This window comes from Procambarus clarkii, chromosome 77, assembly GCF_040958095.1.
Source record: "Procambarus clarkii isolate CNS0578487 chromosome 77, FALCON_Pclarkii_2.0, whole genome shotgun sequence".
Classification (NCBI taxonomy): domain Eukaryota; kingdom Metazoa; phylum Arthropoda; class Malacostraca; order Decapoda; family Cambaridae; genus Procambarus; species Procambarus clarkii.
The window spans coordinates 21,188,802-21,212,176 of NC_091226.1; positions in this window are offsets into that span (position 1 = coordinate 21,188,802).

Consider the following 23,375-nt stretch of genomic DNA (forward strand, 5'->3'; position numbering starts at 1 on the left):
ATTTGGGATATTTTGAAAACTGCAGGGGGGATTGGGACAAATGTGACCAAACGCCGCATTCAGTACTTCACATATGTTGGGTATAGAAAAGTCATAATTTCAAACTGCGAATACGTGCAGAGAGCTAGAATTTGGCTCCAAAATATGGCTCAGGCCTCGAAATTGGGATGTTTGGGATATTTTGAAAACTGCAGGGAAGTTTGTGCAAAATGTGACTCACTGCCGCGTCCAGTACTTGGCATATGTTGGGTATAAAAAGTCGTACTATCAAACTGCGAATACGTGCAGAGAGCCAGAATTTGGCTCCAAAATATGGCTCAGGCCTCGAAATTGGGATATTTGGGATATTTTGAAAACTGCAGGGATGTTTGGGACAAATGTGACCAAACGCCGCTTTCAGTACTTGGCATATGGTGGGTATAAAAAAGTTGCAATTTCAAACTGCGAATACGTGCAGAGAGCCAGAATTTGGCTCATAAATATGGCTCATGCCTCGAAATTGGGATATTTGGGATATTTTGAAAACTGGAGGGGAGTTTGTGCAAAATGTGACTCACTGCCACTTTCAGTACTTGGCATATGTTGGGTATAAAATTCGCAATATCAAACTGCGAATACGTGCAGAGAGCCAGAATTTGGCTCCAAAATATGGCTCAGGCCTCGAAATTGGGATATTTGGAATATTTTGAAAACTGCGGGGATGTTTGGGACAAATGTGACTCACTGCCACTTTCAGTACTTGGCATATGATGGGTATAAAAATTCGTAATATCAAACTGCGAATACGTGCAGATAGCCAGAATTTGGCTCCAAAATATGACTCAGGCCTCGAAATTGGGAAGTTTGGGATATTTTGAAAACTGCAGGGGAGTTTGCGACAAATATGACCAAACGCCGCTTTCAGTACTTGACATATGTTGGGTATAAAAAAGTCGCAATTTCAAACTGCGAATACGTGCAGAGAGTTAGAATTTGGCTCCAAAATATGGCTCAGGCCTCGAAATTGGGATGTTTGGGATATTTTGAAAACTGCAGGTGACTTTGGGACACATATGACCAAACGCAGCTTTCAGTACTTGGCATATGTTGGGTATAAAAATTTGTAATTTCAAACTGCGAATATATGTAGAGAGCCAGAATTTGACTCCAAAATATGGCTCAGGCCTTGATATTGGGATATTTGGGATATTTTGAAAACTGCAGGGGGGATTGGGACAAATGTGACCAAACGCCGCATTCAGTACTTCACATATGTTGGGTATAGAAAAGTCATAATTTCAAACTGCGAATACGTGCAGAGAGCTAGAATTTGGCTCCAAAATATGGCTCAGGCCTCGAAATTGGGATGTTTGGGATATTTTGAAAACTGCAGGGAAGTTTGTGCAAAATGTGACTCACTGCCGCGTCCAGTACTTGGCATATGTTGGGTATAAAAAGTCGTACTATCAAACTGCGAATACGTGCAGAGAGCCAGAATTTGGCTCCAAAATATGGCTCAGGCCTCGAAATTGGGATATTTGGGATATTTTGAAAACTGCAGGGATGTTTGGGACAAATGTGACCAAACGCCGCTTTCAGTACTTGGCATATGTTGGGTATAAAAAAGTTGCAATTTCAAACTGCGAATACGTGCAGAGAGCCAGAATTTGGCTCATAAATATGGCTCATGCCTCGAAATTGGGATATTTGGGATATTTTGAAAACTGGAGGGGAGTTTGTGCAAAATGTGACTCACTGCCACTTTCAGTACTTGGCATATGTTGGGTATAAAATTCGTAATATCAAACTGCGAATACGTGCAGAGAGCCAGAATTTGGCTCCAAAATATGGCTCAGGCCTCGAAATTGGGATATTTGGGATATTTTGAAAACTGCGGGGATGTTTGGGACAAATGTGACTCACTGCCACTTTCAGTACTTGGCATATGATGGGTATAAAAATTCGTAATATCAAACTGCGAATACGTGCAGATAGCCAGAATTTGGCTCCAAAATATGACTCAGGCCTCGAAATTGGGAAGTTTGGGATATTTTGAAAACTGCAGGGGAGTTTGCGACAAATATGACCAAACGCCGCTTTCAGTACTTGACATATGTTGGGTATAAAAAAAGTCGCAATTTCAAACTGCGAATACGTGCAGAGAGCCAGAATTTGGCTCCAAAATATGGCTCAGGCCTCGAAATTGCGATGTTTGGGATATTTTGAAAACTGCAGGTGACTTTGGGACACATATGACCAAACGCAGCTTTCAGTACTTGGCATATGTTGGGTATAAAAAGTTGTAATTTCAAACTGCGAATACATGTAGAGAGCCAGAATTTGACTCCAAAATATGGCTCAGGCCTTGATATTGGGATATTTGGGATATTTTGAAAACTGCAGGGGGGATTGGGACAAATGTGACCAAACGCCGCATTCAGTACTTCACATATGTTGGGTATAGAAAAGTCATAATTTCAAACTGCGAATACGTGCAGAGAGCTAGAATTTGGCTCCAAAATATGGCTCAGGCCTCGAAATTGGGATGTTTGGGATATTTTGAAAACTGCAGGGAAGTTTGTGCAAAATGTGACTCACTGCCGCGTCCAGTACTTGGCATATGTTGGGTATAAAAAGTCGTACTATCAAACTGCGAATACGTGCAGAGAGCCAGAATTTGGCTCCAAAATATGGCTCAGGCCTCGAAATTGGGATATTTGGGATATTTTGAAAACTGCAGGGATGTTTGGGGCAAATGTGACCAAACGCCGCTTTCAGTACTTGGCATATGTTGGGTATAAAAAAGTTGCAATTTCAAACTGCGAATACGTGCAGAGAGCCAGAATTTGGCTCATAAATATGGCTCATGCCTCGAAATTGGGATATTTGGGATATTTTGAAAACTGGAGGGGAGTTTGTGCAAAATGTGACTCACTGCCACTTTCAGTACTTGGCATATGTTGGGTATAAAATTCGTAATATGAAACTGCGAATACGTGCAGAGAGCCAGAATTTGGCTCCAAAATATGGCTCAGGCCTCGATATTGGGATGTTTGGGATACTTGGAAAACTGCATAATGTTTTGAGACAAATGTGACCAAACGCCGCTTTCAGTACTTCGCATATGTTGCGTATAAAAAAGTCGTAATTTCAAACTGCGAATACGTGCAGAGAGCCAGACTTTGGCTCCAAAATATGGCTCAGGCCTCAAAATTGGGATGTTTGGGATATTTTGAAAACTGCAGGGGAGTTTGTGCAAAATGTGACTCACTGCTGCGTCCAGTACTTGGCATTTGTTGGGTATAAAAATTCGTAATATCAAACTGTGAATACATGCAATGAGCCAGAAATTGGCTCCAAAATATTGCTCAGGCCTCGAAATTGGGATATTTGGGATATTTTGAAAACTGCGGGGAGGTTTGGGACAAATGTGACTCAATGCCGCTTTCAGTACTTGGCATATGATGGGTATAAAAATTCGTAATATCAAACTGCGAATACGTGCAGAGAGCCAGAATTTGGCTCCAAAATATGGCTCAGGCCTCGATATTGGGATGTTTGGGACATTTTGAAAACTGCAGGAAGGTTTGGGACAAATGTGACCAAACGCCGCTTTCAATACTTCGCATATGTTGGGTATAAAAAAGTTGTAATTTTAAACTGCGAATACGTGCAGAGAGCAAGAATTTGGCTCCAAAATATGGCTCAGGCCTCGAAATTGGGATATTTGGGATATTTTGAAAACTGGAGAGGAGTTTGTGCAAAATGTGACTCACTGCCACTATCTGGACTTGGCATATGTTGGGTATAAAAATTCGTAATATCAAACTGCGAATACGTGCAGAGAGCCAGAATTTGGCTCCAAAATATGGCTCAGGCCTCGAAATTGGGATATTTGGGATATTTTGAAAACTGCAGGGATGTTTGGGATAAATGTGACCAAACGCCGCTTTCATTACTTGGCATATGTTGGGTATAAAAAAGTTGCAATTTCAAACTGTGAATGCATGCAAAGAGCCAGAAATTGGCTCCAAATTATGGCTCAGGCCTCGAAATTGGGATATTTGGGATATTTTGAAAACTGCGTGGAGGTTTGGGACAAATGTGACTCACTGCCGCTTTCAGTACTTGGCATATGATGGGTATAAAAATTCGTAATATTAAACTGCGAATACGTGCAGAGAGCTAGAATTTGGCTCCAAAATATGGCTCAGGCCTTGAAATTGGGATGTTTGGGATATTTTGAAAACTGCAGGGAAGTTTGTGCAAAATGTGACTCACTGCCGCGTCCAGTACTTGGCATATGTTGGGTACAAAAAGTCGTAATATCAAACTGCGAATACGTGCAGATAGCCAGAATTTGGCTCCAAAATATGACTCAGGCCTCGAAATTGGGATGTTTGGGATATTTTGAAAACTGCAGGGGAGTTTGCGACAAATATGACCAAACGCCGCTTTCAGTACTTGACATATGTTGGGTATAAAAAAAGTCGCAATTTCAAACTGCGAATACGTGCATAGAGCCAGAATTTGGCTCCAAAATATGGCTCAGGCCTCGAAATTCGGATGTTTGGGATATTTTGAAAACTGCAGGGGACTTTCGGACACATATGACCAAACGCAGCTTTCAGTACTTGGCATATGTTGGGTATAAAAAGTTGTAATTTCAATTTGCGAATACATGCAGAGAGCCAGAATTTGGCTCCAAAATATGGCTCAGGCCTCGATATTGGGATATTTGTGATATTTTGAAAACTGCAGGGGGGATTGTGACAAATGTGACCAAACGCCGCTTTCAGTACTTCACATATGTTGGGTAGAAAAAAGTCGTAATTTCAAACTGCGAATACGTGCAGAGAGCTAGAATTTGGCTCCAAAATATGGCTCAGGCCTCGAAATTGGGATGTTTGGGATATTTTGAAAACTGCAGGGAAGTTTGTGCAAAATGTGACTCACTGCCGTGTCCATTACTTGGCATATGTTGGGTATAAAAAGTCGTACTATCAAACTGCGAATACGTGCAGAGAGCCAGAATTTGGCTCCAAAATATGGCTCAGGCCTCGAAATTGGGATATTTGGGATATTTTGAAAACTGCAGGGATGTTTGGGACAAATGAGACCAAACGCCGCTTTCAGTACTTGGCATATGTTGGGTATAAAAAAGTTGCAATTTCAAACTGTGAATACATGCAAAGAGCCAGAAATTGGCTCCAAATTATGGCTCAGGCCTCGAAATTGGGATATTTGGGATATTTTGAAAACTGTGGGGAGGTTTGGGACAAATGTGACTCACTGCCGCTTTCAGTACTTGGCATATGATGGGTATAAAAATTCGAATTATTAAACTGCGAATACGTGCAGAGAGCCAGAATTTGGCTCCAAAATATAGCTCAGGCCTCGATATTGGGATGTTTGGGATATTTTGAAAACTGCAGGGGGGATTGGGACAAATGTGACCAAACTCCGCTTTCAGAACTTCGCATATGTTGGGTATAAAAAAGTCGTAATTTCAAACAGCGAATACGTGCAGAGAGCTAGAATTTGGCTCCAAAATATGGTTCAGGCCTCGAAATTGGGATGTTTGGGATATTTTGAAAACTGCAGGGAAGTTTGTGCAAAATGTGACTCACTGCCGCGTCCAGTACTTGGCATATGTTGGGTACAAAAAGTCGTAATATCAAACTGCGAATACGTGCAGATAGCCAGAATTTGGCTCCAAAATATTACTCAGGCCTCGAAATTGGGATGTTTGGGATATTTTGAAAACTGCAGGGGAGTTTGCGACAAATATGACCAAACGCCGCTTTCAGTACTTGACATATGTTGGGTATAAAAAAAGTCGAAATTTCAAACTGCGAATACGTGCAGAGAGCCAGAATTTGGCTCCAAAATATGGCTCAGTCCTCGAAATTGGGATGTTTGGGATATTTTGAAAACTGCAGGGGACTTTCGGACACATATGACCAAACGCAGCTTTCAGTACTTGGCATATGTTGGGTATAAAAAGTTGTAATTTCAATTTGCGAATACATGCAGAGAGCCAGAATTTGGCTCCAAAATATGGCTCAGGCCTCGATATTGGGATATTTGTGATATTTTGAAAACTGCAGGGGGGATTGGGACAAATGTGACCAAACGCCACTCTCAGTACTTCACATATGTTGGGTATAAAAAAGTCGTAATTTCAAACTGCGAATACGAGCAGAGAGCTAGAATTTGGCTCCAAAATATGGCTCAGGCCTCGAAATTGGGATGTTTGGGATATTTTGAAAACTGCAGGGAAGTTTGTGCAAAATGTGACTCACTGCCGTGTCCAGTACTTGGCATATGTTGGGTATAAAAAGTCGTACTATCAAACTGCGAATACGTGCAGAGAGCCAGAATTTGGCTCCAAAATATGGCTCAGGCCTCGTAATTGGGAAATTTGGGATATTTTGAAAACTGCGGGGATGTTTGGGACAAATGTGACTCACTGCCGCTTTCAGTACTTGGCATATGTTGGGTATAAAAAAGTTGCAATTTCAAACTGCGAATACGTGCAGAGAGCAAGAATTTGGCTCAAAAATATGGCTCATGCCTCGAAATTGGGATATTTGGGATATTTTGAAAACTGGAGGGGAGTTTGTGCAAAATGTGACTCACTGCCACTTTCAGTACTTGGCATATGTTGGGTATAAAATTCGTAATATCAAACTGCGAATACGTGCAGAGAGCCAGAATTTGGCTCCAAAATATGGCTCAGGCCTCGATATTGGGATGTTTGGGATATTTTAAAAACTGCGGGGAGGTTTGGGACAAATGTGACTCACTGCCGCTTTCAGTACTTGGCATATGATGGGTATGAAAATTCGTAATATCAAACTGCGAATGCGTGCAGAGAGCCAGAATTTGGCTCCAAAATATGGCTCAGGCCTCGCTATTGGGATGTTTGGGACATTTTGAAAACTGCAGGAAAGTTTGGAACAAATGTGACCAAACACCGCTTTCAATACTTCACATATGTTGGGTATAAAAAAGTTGTAATTTTAAACTGCGAATACGTGCAGAGAGCCAGAATTTGGGTCCAAAATATGGCTCAGGCCTCGAAATTGGGATATTTGGGATATTTTGAAAACTGGAGGGGAGTTTGTGCAAAATGTGACTCACTGCCACTTTCAGTACTTGGCATATGTTGGGTATAAAATTCGTAATATCAAACTGCGAATACGTGCAGAGAGCCAGAATTTTGCTCCAAAATATGGCTCAGGCCTCGATATTGGGATGTTTGGGATATTTTGAAAACTGCAGGGGACTTTGGGACACATATGACCAAACGCAGCTTTCAGTACTTGGCATATGTTGGGTATAAAAAGTTGTAATTTCAAACTGCGAATACATGCAGAGAGCCAGAATTTGGCTCCAAAATATGGCTCAGGCCTCGATATTGGGATATTTTGAAAACTGCAGGGGGGATTAGGACAAATGTGTCCAAACGCCGGTTTCAGTACTTCGCATATGTTGGGTATAAAAAAGTCGTAATTTCAAACTGCGAATACGTGCAGACAGCTAGAATTTGGCTCCAAAATATGGCTCAGGCCTCGAAATTGGGATGTTTGGGATATTTTGAAAACTGCAGGAAAGTTTGTGCAAAATGTGACTCACTGCCGCGTCCAGTACTTGGCATATGTTGGGTATAAAAAGTCGTAATATCAAACTGCGAATACGTGCAGAGAGCCAGAATTTGGCTCCAAAATATGGCTCATGCCTCGAAATTGGGATATTTGGGATATTTTGAAAACTGGAGGGGAGTTTGTGCAAAATGTGACTCACTGCCACTATCAGGACTTTGCATATGTTGGGTATAAAAAGTCGTAATTTAAAACTGTGAATACATGCAAAGAGCCAGAAATTAGCTCCAAAATATGGCTCAGGCCTCGAAATTGGGATATTTGGGATATTTTGAAAACTGCGGGGAGGTTTGGGACAAATGTGACTCACTGCCGCTTTCAGTACTTGGCATATGATGGGTATAAAAATTCGTAATATTAAACTGCGAATACGTGCAGAGAGCCAGAATTTGGCTCCAAAATATGGCTCAGGCCTCGATATTGGGATGTTTGGGACATTTTGAAAACTGCAGGAAGGTTTGGGATAAATGTGACCAAACGCCGCTTTCAATACTTCGCATATGTTGGGTATAAAAAATTTGTAATTTTAAACTGTGAATACGTGCAGAGAGCCAGAATTTGGGTCCAAAATATGGCTCAGGCCTCGAAATTGGGATATTTGGGATATATCGAAAATGCAGGGGAGTTTGTGCAAAATGTGACTCACTGCCGCTTTCAGGACTTGGCATATGTTGGGTATAAAAATTCGTAATATCAAACTGCGAATACGTGCAGAGAGCCAGAATTTGGCTCCAAAATATGGCTCAGGCCTCGAAATTGGGATATTTGGGATATTTTGAAAACTGCGGGGATGTTTGGGACAAATGTGACTCACTGCCGCTTTTAGGACTTGGCATATGTTGGGTATAAAAATTCGTAATATCAAACTGCGAATACGTGCAGAGAGCCAGAATTTGGCTCCAAAATATGGCTCAGGCCTCGAAATTGGGATGTTTGGGATATTTTGAAAACTGGAGGAAGGTTTGAAGCAAATATAACCAAACGCCGCTTTCAGGACTTGGCATATGTTGGGTATGAAAATTCGTAATTTCAAATTGCGAATACGTAAAGAGAGCCTGAATTTGGCTCCAAAATATGGCTCTGGCCTCGAAATTGGGATGTTTGGGATATTTAGAAAAATGCAGGGGAGTTTGTGCAAAATGTGACTCATTGCCGCTTTCAGTACTTGGCATATGTTTGGTATAATAAGTCGTATTTTCAACCTGCGAATACGTGCAGAGAGCTAGAATTTGCAAAATGTGACTCACTGCCGCTTCCAGTACTTGACATATGTTGGGTATAAAAAATCGTAATATCAAACTGCGAATACGTGCAGAGAGCCAGAATTTGGCTCCAAAATATGGCTCAGGCCTCGAAATTGGGGTATTTGGAATATTTTGAAAACTGCAGGGAGGTTTGGGACAAATGTGACCAAACGCCGCTTTCAGTACTTGGCATATGCTGGGTATAAAAAGACGTAATTTCAAACTGCGAATACGTGCAGAGAGCCAGAATTTGGCTCCAAAATATGGCTCAGGCCTCGAAATTGGGATATTTGGGATATTTTGAAAACTGGAGGGGAGTTTGTGCAAAATGTGACTCTCTGCCGCTTGCAGTACTTAGCATATGTTGGGTATAAAAAGTCGTAATTTCAAACTGCGAATACGTGCAGAGAGCCTGAATTTGGCTCCAAAATATGGCTCAGGCCTCGAAATTGGGATGTTTGGGATATTTTGAAAACTGCAGGGGGGATTGTGCTAAATGTGACTCACTGCCACTTACATTACTTGGCATATGTTGGGTATAAAAAGTCGTAATATCAAACTGCGAATACATGCAGAGAGAGAGAATTTGGCTCTAAAATATGGCTCAGGCCTCGAAATTGGGATATTTGGGATATTTTGAAAACTGCAGGGAGGTTTGGGACAAATGTGACCAAACGCCACTTTCAGTACTTGGCATATGTTGGGTATAAAAAGACGTAATTTCAAACTGCGAATACGTGCAGAGAGCCAGAATTTGGCTCCAAAATATGGCTCAGGCCTCGAAATTGGGATATTTGGGATATTTTGAAAACTGGAGAGGAGTTTGTGCAAAATGTGACTCACTGCCACTATCAGGACTTGGCATATGTTGGGTATAAAAATTCGTAATATCAAACTGCGAATACGTGCAGAGAGCCAGAATATGGCTCCAAAATATGGCTCAGGCCTCGAAATTGGGATATTTGGGATATTTTGAAAACTGCAGGGATGTTTGGGATAAATGTGACCAAACGCCGCTTTCATTACTTGGCATATGTTGGGTATAAAAAAGTTGCAATTTCAAACTGTGAATACATGCAAAGAGCCAGAAATTGGCTCCAAATTATGGCTCAGGCCTCGAAATTGGGATATTTGGGATATTTTGAAAACTGCGGGGAGGTTTGGGACAAATGTGACTCACTGCCGCTTTCAGTACTTGGCATATGATGGGTATAAAAATTCGTAATATTAAACTGCGAATACGTGCAGAGAGCTAGAATTTGGCTCCAAAATATGGCTCAGGCCTTGAAATTGGGATGTTTGGAATATTTTGAAAACTGCAGGGAAGTTTGTGCAAAATGTGACTCACTGCCGCGTCCAGTACTTGGCATATGTTGGGTACAAAAAGTCGTAATATCAAACTGCGAATACGTGCAGATAGCCAGAATTTGGCTCCAAAATATGACTCAGGCCTCGAAATTGGGATGTTTGGGATATTTTGAAAACTGCAGGGGAGTTTGCGACAAATATGACCAAACGCCGCTTTCAGTACTTGACATATGTTGGGTATAAAAAAAGTCGAAATTTCAAACTGCGAATACGTGCAGAGAGCCAGAATTTGGCTCCAAAATATGGCTCAGGCCTCGAAATTGGGATGTTTGGGATATTTTGAAAACTGCAGGGGACTTTCGGACACATATGACCAAACGCAGCTTTCAGTACTTGGCATATGTTGGGTATAAAAAGTTGTAATTTCAATTTGCGAATACATGCAGAGAGCCAGAATTTGGCTCCAAAATATGGCTCAGGCCTCGATATTGGGATATTTGTGATATTTTGAAAACTGCAGGGGGGATTGGGACAAATGTGACCAAACGCCGCTTTCAGTACTTCACATATGTTGGGTAGAAAAAAGTCGTCATTTAAAACTGCGAATACGTGCAGAGAGCTAGAATTTGGCTCCAAAATATGGCTCAGGCCTCGAAATTGGGATGTTTGGGATATTTTGAAAACTGCAGGGAAGTTTGTGCAAAATGTGACTCACTGCCGTGTCCATTACTTGGCATATGTTGGGTATAAAAAGTCGTACTATCAAACTGCGAATACGTGCAGAGAGCCAGAATTTGGCTCCAAAATATGGCTCAGGCCTCGAAATTGGGATATTTGGGATATTTTGAAAACTGCAGGGATGTTTGGGACAAATGAGACCAAACGCCGCTTTCAGTACTTGGCATATGTTGGGTATAAAAAAGTTGCAATTTCAAACTGTGAATACATGCAAAGAGCCAGAAATTGGCTCCAAATTATGGCTCAGGCCTCGAAATTGGGATATTTGGGATATTTTGAAAACTGTGGGGAGGTTTGGGACAAATGTGACTCACTTCCGCTTTCAGTACTTGGCATATGATGGGTATAAAAATTCGTAATATTAAACTGCGAATACGTGCAGAGAGCCAGAATTTGGCTCCAAAATATAGCTCAGGCCTCGATATTGGGATGTTTGGGATATTTTGAAAACTGCAGGGGGGATTGGGACAAATGTGACCAAACTCCACTTTCAGAACTTCGCATATGTTGGGTATAAAAAAGTCGTAATTTCAAACAGCGAATACGTGCAGAGAGCTAGAATTTGGCTCCAAAATATGGTTCAGGCCTCGAAATTGGGATGTTTGGGATATTTTGAAAACTGCAGGGAAGTTTGTGCAAAATGTGACTCACTGCCGCGTCCAGTACTTGGCATATGTTGGGTACAAAAAGTCGTAATATCAAACTGCGAATACGTGCAGATAGCCAGAATTTGGCTCCAAAATATTACTCAGGCCTCGAAATTGGGATGTTTGGGATATTTTGAAAACTGCAGGGGAGTTTGCGACAAATATGACCAAACGCCGCTTTCAGTACTTGACATATGTTGGGTATAAAAAAAAGTCGAAATTTCAAACTGCGAATACGTGCAGAGAGCCAGAATTTGGCTCCAAAATATGGCTCAGGCCTCGAAATTGGGATGTTTGGGATATTTTGAAAACTGCAGGGGACTTTCGGACACATATGACCAAACGCAGCTTTCAGTACTTGGCATATGTTGGGTATAAAAAGTTGCAATTTCAATTTGCGAATACATGCAGAGAGCCAGAATTTGGCTCCAAAATATGGCTCAGGCCTCGATATTGGGATATTTGTGATATTTTGAAAACTGCAGGGGGGATTGGGACAAATGTGACCAAACGCCGCTTTCAGTACTTCACATATGTTGGGTATAAAAAAGTCGTAATTTCAAACTGCGAATACGAGCAGAGAGCTAGAATTTGGCTCCAAAATATGGCTCAGGCCTCGAAATTGGGATGTTTGGGATATTTTGAAAACTGCAGGGAAGTTTGTGCAAAATGTGACTCACTGCCGTGTCCAGTACTTGGCATATGTTGGGTATAAAAAGTCGTACTATCAAACTGCGAATACGTGCAGAGAGCCAGAATTTGGCTCCAAAATATGGCTCAGGCCTCGAAATTGGGATATTTGGGATATTTTGAAAACTGCGGGGATGTTTGGGACAAATGTGACTCACTGCCGCTTTCAGTACTTGGCATATGTTGGGTATAAAAAAGTTGCAATTTCAAACTGCGAATACGTGCAGAGAGCAAGAATTTGGCTCAAAAATATGGCTCATGCCTCGAAATTGGGATATTTGGGATATTTTGAAAATTGGAGGGGAGTTTGTGCAAAATGTGACTCACTGCCACCTTCAGTACTTGGCATATGTTGGGTATAAAAAAGTTGCAATTTCAAACTGCGAATACGTGCAGAGAGCCAGAATTTGGCTCCAAAATATGGCTCAGGCCTCGATATTTGGATGTTTGGGATATTTTAAAAACTGCGGGGAGGTTTGGGACAAATGTGACTCACTGCCGCTTTCAGTACTTGGCATATGATGGGTATGAAAATTCGTAATATCAAACTGCGAATGCGTGCAGAGAGCCAGAATTTGGCTCCAAAATATGGCTCAGGCCTCGCTATTGGGATGTTTGGGACATTTTGAAAACTGCAGGAAAGTTTGGGACAAATGTGACCAAACGCCGCTTTCAATACTTCACATATGTTGGGTATAAAAAAGTTGTAATTTTAAACTGCGAATACGTGCAGAGAGCCAGAATTTGGGTCCAAAATATGGCTCAGGCCTCGAAATTGGGATATTTGGGATATTTTGAAAACTGGAGGGGAGTTTGTGCAAAATGTGACTCACTGCCACTTTCAGTACTTGGCATATGTTGGGTATAAAATTCGTAATATCAAACTGCGAATACGTGCAGAGAGCCAGAATTTGGCTCCAAAATATGGCTCAGGCCTCGATATTGGGATGTTTGGGATACTTGGAAAACTGCATAATGTTTTGAGACAAATGTGACCAAACGCCGCTTTCAGTACTTCGCATATGTTGCGAATAAAAAAAGTCGTAATTTCAAACTGCGAATACGTGCAGAGAGCCAGACTTTGGCTCCAAAATATGGCTCAGGCCTCAAAATTGGGATGTTTGGGATATTTTGAAAACTGCAGGGGAGTTTGAGCAAAATGTGACTCACTGCTGCGTCCAGTACTTGGCATTTGTTGGGTATAAAAAGTCGTAATATCAAACTGTGAATACATGCAAAGAGCCAGAAATTGGCTCCAAAATATGGCTCAGGCCTCGAAATTGGGATATTTGGGATATTTTGAAAACTGCGGGGAGGTTTGGGACAAATGTGACTCACTGCCGCTTTCAGTACTTGGCATATGATGGGTATAAAAATTCGTAATATCAAACTGCGAATACGTGCAGAGAGCCAGAATTTGGCTCCAAAATATGGCTCAGGCCTCGATATTGGGATGTTTGGGACATTTTGAAAACTGCAGGAAGGTTTGGGACAAATGTGACCAAACGCCGCTTTCAATACTTCGCATATGTTGGGTATAAAAAATTTGTAATTTTTAACTGTGAATACGTGCAGAGAGCCAGAATTTGGGTCCAAAATATGGCTCAGGCCTCGAAATTGGGATATTTGGGATATATCGAAAACTGCAGGGGAGTTTGTGCAAAATGTGACTCACTGCCGCTTTCAGGACTTGGCATATGTTGGGTATAAAAATTCGTAATATCAAACTGCGAATACGTGCAGAGAGCTAGAATTTGGCTCCAATATATGGCTCAGGCCTCGAAATTGGGATATTTGGGATATTTTGAAAACTGCGGGGATGTTTGGGACAAATGTGACTCACTGCCGCTTTCAGTACTTGGCATATGATGGGTATAAAAATTCGTAATATCAAACTGCGAATACGTGCAGACAGCCTGAATTTGGCTCCAAAATATGACTCAGGCCTCGAAATTGGGAAGTTTGGGATATTTTGAAAACTGCAGGGGAGTTTGCGACAAATATGACCAAACGCCGCTTTCAGTACTTGACATATGTTGGGTATAAAAAAAGTCGCAATTTCAAACTGCGAATACGTGCAGAGAGCCAGAATTTGGCTCCAAAATATGGCTCAGGCCTCGAAATTGGGATGTTTGGGATATTTTGAAAACTGCAGGGGACTTTGGGACACATATGACCAAACGCAGCTTTCAGTACTTGGCATATGTTGGGTATAAAAAGTTGTAATTTCAAACTGCGAATACATGCAGAGAGCCAGAATTTGGCTCCAAAATATGGCTCAGGCCTCGATATTGGGATATTTTGAAAACTGCAGGGGGGATTAGGACAAATGTGTCCAAACGCCGCTTTCAGTACTTCGCATATGTTGGGTATAAAAAAGTCGTAATTTCAAACTGCGAATACGTGCAGAGAGCTAGAATTTGGCTCCAAAATATGGCTCAGGCCTCGAAATTGGGATGTTTGGGATATTTTGAAAACTGCAGGAAAGTTTGTGCAAAATGTGACTCACTGCCGCGTCCAGTACTTGGCATATGTTGGGTATAAAAAGACGTAATATCAAACTGCGAATACGTGCAGAGAGCCAGAATTTGGCTCCAAAATATGGCTCATGCCTCGAAATTGGGATATTTGGGATATTTTGAAAACTGGAGGGGAGTTTGTGCAAAATGTGACTCACTGCCACTATCAGGACTTTGCATATGTTGGGTATAAAAAGTCGTAATTTAAAACTGTGAATACATGCAAAGAGCCAGAAATTGGCTCCAAAATATGGCTCAGGCCTCGAAATTGGGATATTTGGGATATTTTGAAAACTGCGGGGAGGTTTGGGACAAATGTGACTCACTGCCGCTTTCAGTACTTGGCATATGATGGGTATAAAAGTTCGTAATATCAAACTGCGAATACGTGCAGAGAGCCAGAATTTGGCTCCAAAATATGGCTCAAGCCTCGATATTGGGATGTTTGGGACATTTTGAAAACTGCAGGAAGGTTTGGGATAAATGTGACCAAACGCCGCTTTCAATACTTCGCATATGTTGGGTATAAAAAATTTGTAATTTTAAACTGTGAATACGTGCAGAGAGCCAGAATTTGGGTCCAAAATATGGCTCAGGCCTCGAAATTGGGATATTTGGGATATATCGAAAACTGCAGGGGAGTTTGTGCAAAATGTGACTCACTGCCGCTTTCAGGACTTGGCATATGTTGGGTATAAAAATTCGTAATATCAAACTGCGAATACGTGCAGAGAGCCAGAATTTGCCTCCAAAATATGGCTCAGGCCTCGAAATTGGGATATTTGAGATATTTTGAAAACTGTGGGGATGTTTGGGACAAATGTGACTCACTGCCGCTTTCAAGACTTGGCATATGTTGGGTATAAAAATTCGTAATATCAAACTGCGAATACGTGCAGAGAGCCAGAATTTGGCTCCAAAATATGGCTCAGGCCTCGAAATTGGGATGTTTGGGATATTTTGAAAACTGGAGGAAGGTTTGAAGCAAATATAACCAAACGCCGCTTTCAGGACTTGGCATATGTTGGGTATGAAAATTCGTAATTTCAAATTGCGAATACGTAAAGAGAGCCTGAATTTGGCTCCAAAATATGGCTCTGGCCTCGAAATTGGGATGTTTGGGATATTTAGAAAAATGCAGGGGAGTTTGTGCAAAATGTGACTTATTGCCGCTTTCAGTACTTGGCATATGTTTGGTATAATAAGTCGTATTTTCAACCTGCGAATACGTGCAGAGAGCTAGAATTTGCAAAATGTGACTCACTGCCGCTTCCAGTACTTGGCATATGTTGGGTATAAAAATTCGTAACATCAAACTGCGAATACGTGCAGAGAGCTAGAATTTGGCTCCAATATATGGCTCAGGCCTCGAAATTGGGATATTTGGGATATTTTGAAAACTGCGGGGATGTTTGGGACAAATGTGACTCACTGCCACTTTCAGTACTTGGCATATGATGGGTATAAAAATTCGTAATATCAAACTGCGAATACGTGCAGACAGCCTGAATTTGGCTCCAAAATATGACTCAGGCCTCGAAATTGGGAAGTTTGGGATATTTTGAAAACTGCAGGGGAGTTTGCGACAAATATGACCAAACGCCGCTTTCAGTACTTGACATATGTTGGGTATAAAAAAAAGTCGCAATTTCAAACTGCGAATACGTGCAGAGAGCCAGAATTTGGCTCCAAAATATGGCTCAGGCCTCGATATTTGGATGTTTGGGATATTTTAAAAACTGCGGGGAGGTTTGGGACAAATGTGACTCACTGCCGCTTTCAGTACTTGGCATATGATGGGTATGAAAATTCGTAATATCAAACTGCGAATGCGTGCAGAGAGCCAGAATTTGGCTCCAAAATATGGCTCAGGCCTCGCTATTGGGATGTTTGGGACATTTTGAAAACTGCAGGAAAGTTTGGGACAAATGTGACCAAACGCCGCTTTCAATACTTCACATATGTTGGGTATAAAAAAGTTGTAATTTTAAACTGCGAATACGTGCAGAGAGCCAGAATTTGGGTCCAAAATATGGCTCAGGCCTCGAAATTGGGATATTTTGAAAACTGGAGGGGAGTTTGTGCAAAATGTGACTCACTGCCACTTTCAGTACTTGGCATATGTTGGGTATAAAATTCGTAATATCAAACTGCGAATACGTGCAGAGAGCCAGAATTTGGCTTCAAAATATGGCTCAGGCCTCGATATTGGGATGTTTGGGATACTTGGAAAACTGCATAATGTTTTGAGACAAATGTGACCAAACGCCGCTTTCAGTACTTCGCATATGTTGCGAATAAAAAAAGTCGTAATTTCAAACTGCGAATACGTGCAGAGAGCCAGACTTTGGCTCCAAAATATGGCTCAGGCCTCAAAATTGGGATGTTTGGGATATTTTGAAAACTGCAGGGGAGTTTGAGCAAAATGTGACTCACTGCTGCGTCCAGTACTTGGCATTTGTTGGGTATAAAAAGTCGTAATATCAAACTGTGAATACATGCAAAGAGCCAGAAATTGGCTCCAAAATATGGCTCAGGCCTCGAAATTGGGATATTTGGGATATTTTGAAAACTGCGGGGAGGTTTGGGACAAATGTGACTCACTGCCGCTTTCAGTACTTGGCATATGATGGGTATAAAAATTCGTAATATCAAACTGCGAATACGTGCAGAGAGCCAGAATTTGGCTCCAAAATATGGCTCAGGCCTCGATATTGGGATGTTTGGGACATTTTGAAAACTGCAGGAAGGTTTGGGACAAATGTGACCAAACGCCGCTTTCAATACTTCGCATATGTTGGGTATAAAAAATTTGTAATTTTTAACTGTGAATACGTGCAGAGAGCCAGAATTTGGTTCCAAAATATGGCTCAGGCCTCGAAATTGGGATATTTGGGATATATCGAAAACTGCAGGGGAGTTTGTGCAAAATGTGACTCACTGCCGCTTTCAGGACTTGGCATATGTTGGGTATAAAAATTCGTAATATCAAACTGCGAATACGTGCAGAGAGCTAGAATTTGGCTCCAATATATGGCTCAGGCCTCGAAATTGGGATATTTGGGATATTTTGAAAACTGCGGGGATGTTTGGGACAAATGTGACTCACTGCCGCTTTCAGTACTTGGCATATGATGGGTATAAAAATTCGTAATATCAAACTGCGAATACGTGCAGACAGCCTGAATTTGGCTCCAAAATATGACTCAGGCCTCGAAATTGGGAAGTTTGGGATATTTTGAAAACTGCAGGGGAGTTTGCGACAAATATGACCAAACGCCGCTTTCAGTACTTGACATATGTTGGGTATAAAAAAAGTCGCAATTTCAAACTGCGAATACGTGCAGAGAGCCAGAATTTGGCTCCAAAATATGGCTCAGGCCTCGAAATTGGGATGTTTGGGATATTTTGAAAACTGCAGGGGACTTTGGGACACATATGACCAAACGCAGCTTTCAGTACTTGGCATATGTTGGGTATAAAAAGTTGTAATTTCAAACTGCGAATACATGCAGAGAGCCAGAATTTGGCTCCAAAATATGGCTCAGGCCTCGATATTGGGATATTTTGAAAACTGCAGGGGGGATTAGGACAAATGTGTCCAAACGCCGCTTTCAGTACTTCGCATATTTTGGGTATAAAAAAGTCGTAATTTCAAACTGCGAATACGTGCAGAGAGCTAGAATTTGGCTACAAAATATGGCTCAGGCCTCGAAATTGGGATGTTTGGGATATTTTGAAAACTGCAGGAAAGTTTGTGCAAAATGTGACTCACTGCCGCGTCCAGTACTTGGCATATGTTGGGTATAAAAAGTCGTAATATCAAACTGCGAATACGTGCAGAGAGCCAGAATTTGGCTCCAAAATATAGCTCATGCCTCGAAATTGGGATATTTGGGATATTTTGAAAACTGGAGGGGAGTTTGTGCAAAATGTGACTCACTGCCACTATCAGGACTTTGCATATGTTGGGTATAAAAAGTCGTAATTTAAAACTGTGAATACATGCAAAGAGCCAGAAATTGGCTCCAAAATATGGCTCAGGCCTCGAAATTGGGATATTTGGGATATTTTGAAAACTGCGGGGAGGTTTGGGACAAATGTGACTCACTGCCGCTTTCAGTACTTGGCATATGATGGGTATAAAAATTCGTAATATCAAACTGCGAATACGTGCAGAGAGCCAGAATTTGGCTCTAAAATATGGCTCAGGCCTCGATATTGGGATGTTTGGGACATTTTGAAAACTGCAGGAAGGTTTGGGATAAATGTGACCAAACGCCGCTTTCAATACTTCGCATATGTTGGGTATAAAAAATTTGTAATTTTAAACTGTGAATACGTGCAGAGAGCCAGAATTTGGGTCCAAAATATGGCTCAGGCCTCGAAATTGGGATATTTGGGATATATCGGAAACTGCAGGGGAGTTTGTGCAAAATGTGACTCACTGCCGCTTTCAGGACTTGGCATATGTTGGGTATAAAAATTCGTAATATCAAACTGCGAATACGTGCAGAGAGCCAGAATTTGGCTCCAAAATATGGCTCAGGCCTCGAAATTGGGATATTTGAGATATTTTGAAAACTGCGGGGATGTTTGGGACAAATGTGACTCACTGCCGCTTTCAGGACTTGGCATATGTTGGGTATAAAAATTCGTAATATCAAACTGCGAATACGTGCAGAGAGCCAGAATTTGGCTCCAAAATATGGCTCAGGCCTCGAAATTGGGATGTTTGGGATATTTTGAAAACTGGAGGAAGGTTTGAAGCAAATATAACCAAACGCCGCTTTCAGGACTTGGCATATGTTGGGTATGAAAATTCGTAATTTCAAATTGCGAATACGTAAAGAGAGCCTGAATTTGGCTCCAAAATATGGCTCTGGCCTCGAAATTGGGATGTTTGGGATATTTAGAAAAATGCAGGGGAGTTTGTGCAAAATGTGACTTATTGCCGCTTTCAGTACTTGGCATATGTTTGGTATAATAAGTCGTATTTTCAACCTGCGAATACGTGCAGAGAGCTAGAATTTGCAAAATGTGACTCACTGCCGCTTCCAGTACTTGACATATGTTGGGTATAAAAAGTCGTAATATCAAACTGCGAATACGTGCAGAGAGCCAGAATTTGGCTCCAAAATATGGCTCAGGCCTCGAAATTGGGGTATTTGGAATATTTTGAAAACTGCAGGGAGGTTTGGGACAAATGTGACCAAACGCCGCTTTCAGAACTTGGCATATGTTGGGTATAAAAAGACGTAATTTCAAACTGCGAATACGTGCAGAGAGCCAGAATTTGGCTCCAAAATATGGCTCAGGCCTCGAAATTGGGATATTTGGGATATTTTGAAAACTGGAGGGGAGTTTGTGCAAAATGTGACTCTCTGCCGCTTGCAGTACTTAGCATATGTTGGGTATAAAAAGTCGTAATTTCAAACTGCGAATACGAGCAGAGAGCCTGAATTTGGCTCCAAAATATGGCTCAGGCCTCGAAATTGGGATGTTTGGGATATTTTGAAAACTGCAGGGGGGATTGTGCAAAATGTGACTCACTGCCGCTTACATTACTTGGCATATGTTGGGTATAAAAAGTCGTAATTTCAAACTGCGAATACGTGCAGAGAGCCAGAATTTGGCTCCAAAATATGGCTCAGGCCTCGAAATTGGGATATTTGGGATATTTTGAAAATTGCAGGGAGGTTTGGGACAAATGTGACCAAACGCCGCTTTCAGTGCTTGGCACATGTTGGGTATAAAAAGACGTAATTTCGAACTGCGAATACGTGCATAGAGCCAGAATTTGGCTCCAATATATGGCTCAGGCCTCGAAATTGGGATATTTGGGATATATCGAAAACTGCAGGGGAATTTGTGCAAAATGTGACTCACTGCCGCTTTCAGGACTTGGCATATGTTGGGTATAAAAAGTCGAAATATTATACTGCGAATACGTGCAGAGAGCCAGAATTTGGCTCCAAAATATGGCTCAGGCCTCGAAATTGGGATATTTGGGATATTTTGAAAACTGCACGGAGGTTTGGGACAAATGTGACCAAACGCCTCTTTCAGTACTTGGCATATGTTGGGTATAAAAAAAAGTCGCAATTTCAAACTGCGAATACGTGCAGAGAGCCAGAATTTGGTTCCAAAATATGGCTCAGGCCTCTAAATTGGGATATTTCGGATATTTCGAAAACTGCAGGGGAGTTTTTGCAAAATGTGACTCACTGCCGCTTTTAGGACTTGGCATATGTTGGGTATAAAAAGTCGTAATATCAAACTGCGAATACGTGCATAGAGCCAGAATTTGGCTCCAAAATATGGCTCAGGCCTCGAAATTGAGATGTTTGGGATATTTTGAAAGCTGGAGGGAGGTTTGGGACAAATGTGACCAAACGCCGCTTTTAGTACTTGGCATATGTTGGGTATAAAAAAGTCGCAATTTCAAACTGCGAATACGTGCATAGAGCCAGAATTTGGCTCCAAAATATTGCTCAGGCCTCGAAATTGGGATGTTTAGGATATTTTGAAAACTGAACGGGAGTTTGTGCAAAATGTGACTCACTGCCGCTTTCAGTACTTGGCATATGTTGGGTATAAAAAGTCGTAATATCAAACTGCGAATACATGCAGTGAGAGAGAATTTGGCTCCAAAATATGGCTCAGGCCTCGAAATTGGGATATTTGGGATATTTTGAAAACTGCAGGGAGGTTTGGGACAAATGTGACCAAATGCCGCTTTCAGTACTCGGCATATGTTGGGTATAAAAAGACGTAATTTCGAACTGCGAATACGTGCAGAGAGCCAGAATTTGGCTCCAAAATATGGCTAAGGCCTCGAATTTTGGATGTTTGGGATATTTTGAAAACTGCAGGGGAGTTTGTGCAAAATGTGACTCACTGCCGCGTCCAGTACTTGGCATATGTTTGGTATAAAAAGTCGTAATATCAAACTGCGAATACGTGCAGAGAGCCAGAATTTGGCTCCAAAATATGGCTCAGGCCTCGAAATTGGGATATTTGGGTTACTTTGAAAACTGCAGGGAGGTTTGGGACAAATGTGACCAAACACCGCTTTCAGTACTTGGCGTATGTTGGATATAAAAAATCGCAATTTCAAACTGCGAATACGTGCAGAGAGCCAGAATTTTGCTCCAAAATATGTCTCAGGCCTCGAAATTGGGATATTTCGAAAACTGCAGGGGAGTTCGTGCAAAATGTGACTCACTGCCGCTTTCAGGATTTGGCATATGTTTGGTATAAAAAGTTGTAATATCAAACTGCGAATACGTGCATAGAGCCAGAATTTGGCTCCAAAATATGGATCAGGCCTCGAAATTGGGATGTTTGGGATATTTTGAAAACTGCAGGGGAGTTTGTGCAAAATGTGACTCATTGCCGCTTTCAGGACTTGGCATATGTTGGGTATACAAAGTCGTAATATCAAACTGCGAATACGTGCAGAGAGCCAGAATTTGGCTCCAAAATATGGCTCAGGCCTCGAATTTTGGATGTTTGGGATATTTTGAAAACTGCAGGGGAGTTTGTGCAAAATGTGACTCACTGCCGCGTCCAGTACTTGGCATATGTTTGGTATAAAAAGTTGTAATATCAAACTGCGAATACTTGCAGAGAGCCAGAATTTGGGTCCAAAATATGGCTCAGGCCTCGAAATTGGGATATTTGGGTTACTTATAAAACTGCAGGGAGGTTTGGGACAAATGTGACCAAACGCCGCTTTCAGTACTTGGCATATGTTGGATATAAAAAATCGCAATTTCAAACTGCGAATACGTGCAGAGAGCCAGAATTTTGCTCCAAAATATGTCTCAGGCCTCGAAATTGGGATATTTGGGATATTTCGAAAACTGCAGGGGGGATTGGGACAAATGTGACCAAACTCCGCTTTCAGAACTTCGCATATGTTGGGTATAAAAAAGTCGTAATTTCAAACAGCGAATACGTGCAGAGAGCTAGAATTTTGCTCCAAAATATGGTTCAGGCCTCGAAATTGGGATGTTTGGGATATTTTGAAAACTGCAGGGAAGTTTGTGCAAAATGTGACTCACTGCCGCGTCCAGTACTTGGCATATGTTGGGTACAAAAAGTCGTAATATCAAACTGCGAATACGTGCAGATAGCCAGAATTTGGCTCCAAAATATTACTCAGGCCTCGAAATTGGGATGTTTGGGATATTTTGAAAACTGCAGGGGAGTTTGCGACAAATATGACCAAACGCCGCTTTCAGTACTTGACATATGTTGGGTATAAAAAAAGTCGAAATTTCAAACTGCGAATACGTGCAGAGAGCCAGAATTTGGCTCCAAAATATGGCTCAGGCCTCGAAATTGGGATGTTTGGGATATTTTGAAAACTGCAGGGGACTTTCGGACACATATGACCAAACGCAGCTTTCAGTACTTGGCATATGTTGGGTACAAAAAGTCGTAATATCAAACTGCAAATACGTGCAGAGAGCCAGAATTTGGCTCCAAAATATGGCTCAGGCCTCGATATTGGGATGTTTGGGACATTTTGAAAACTGCAGGAAGGTTTAGGACAAATGTGACCAAACGCCGCTT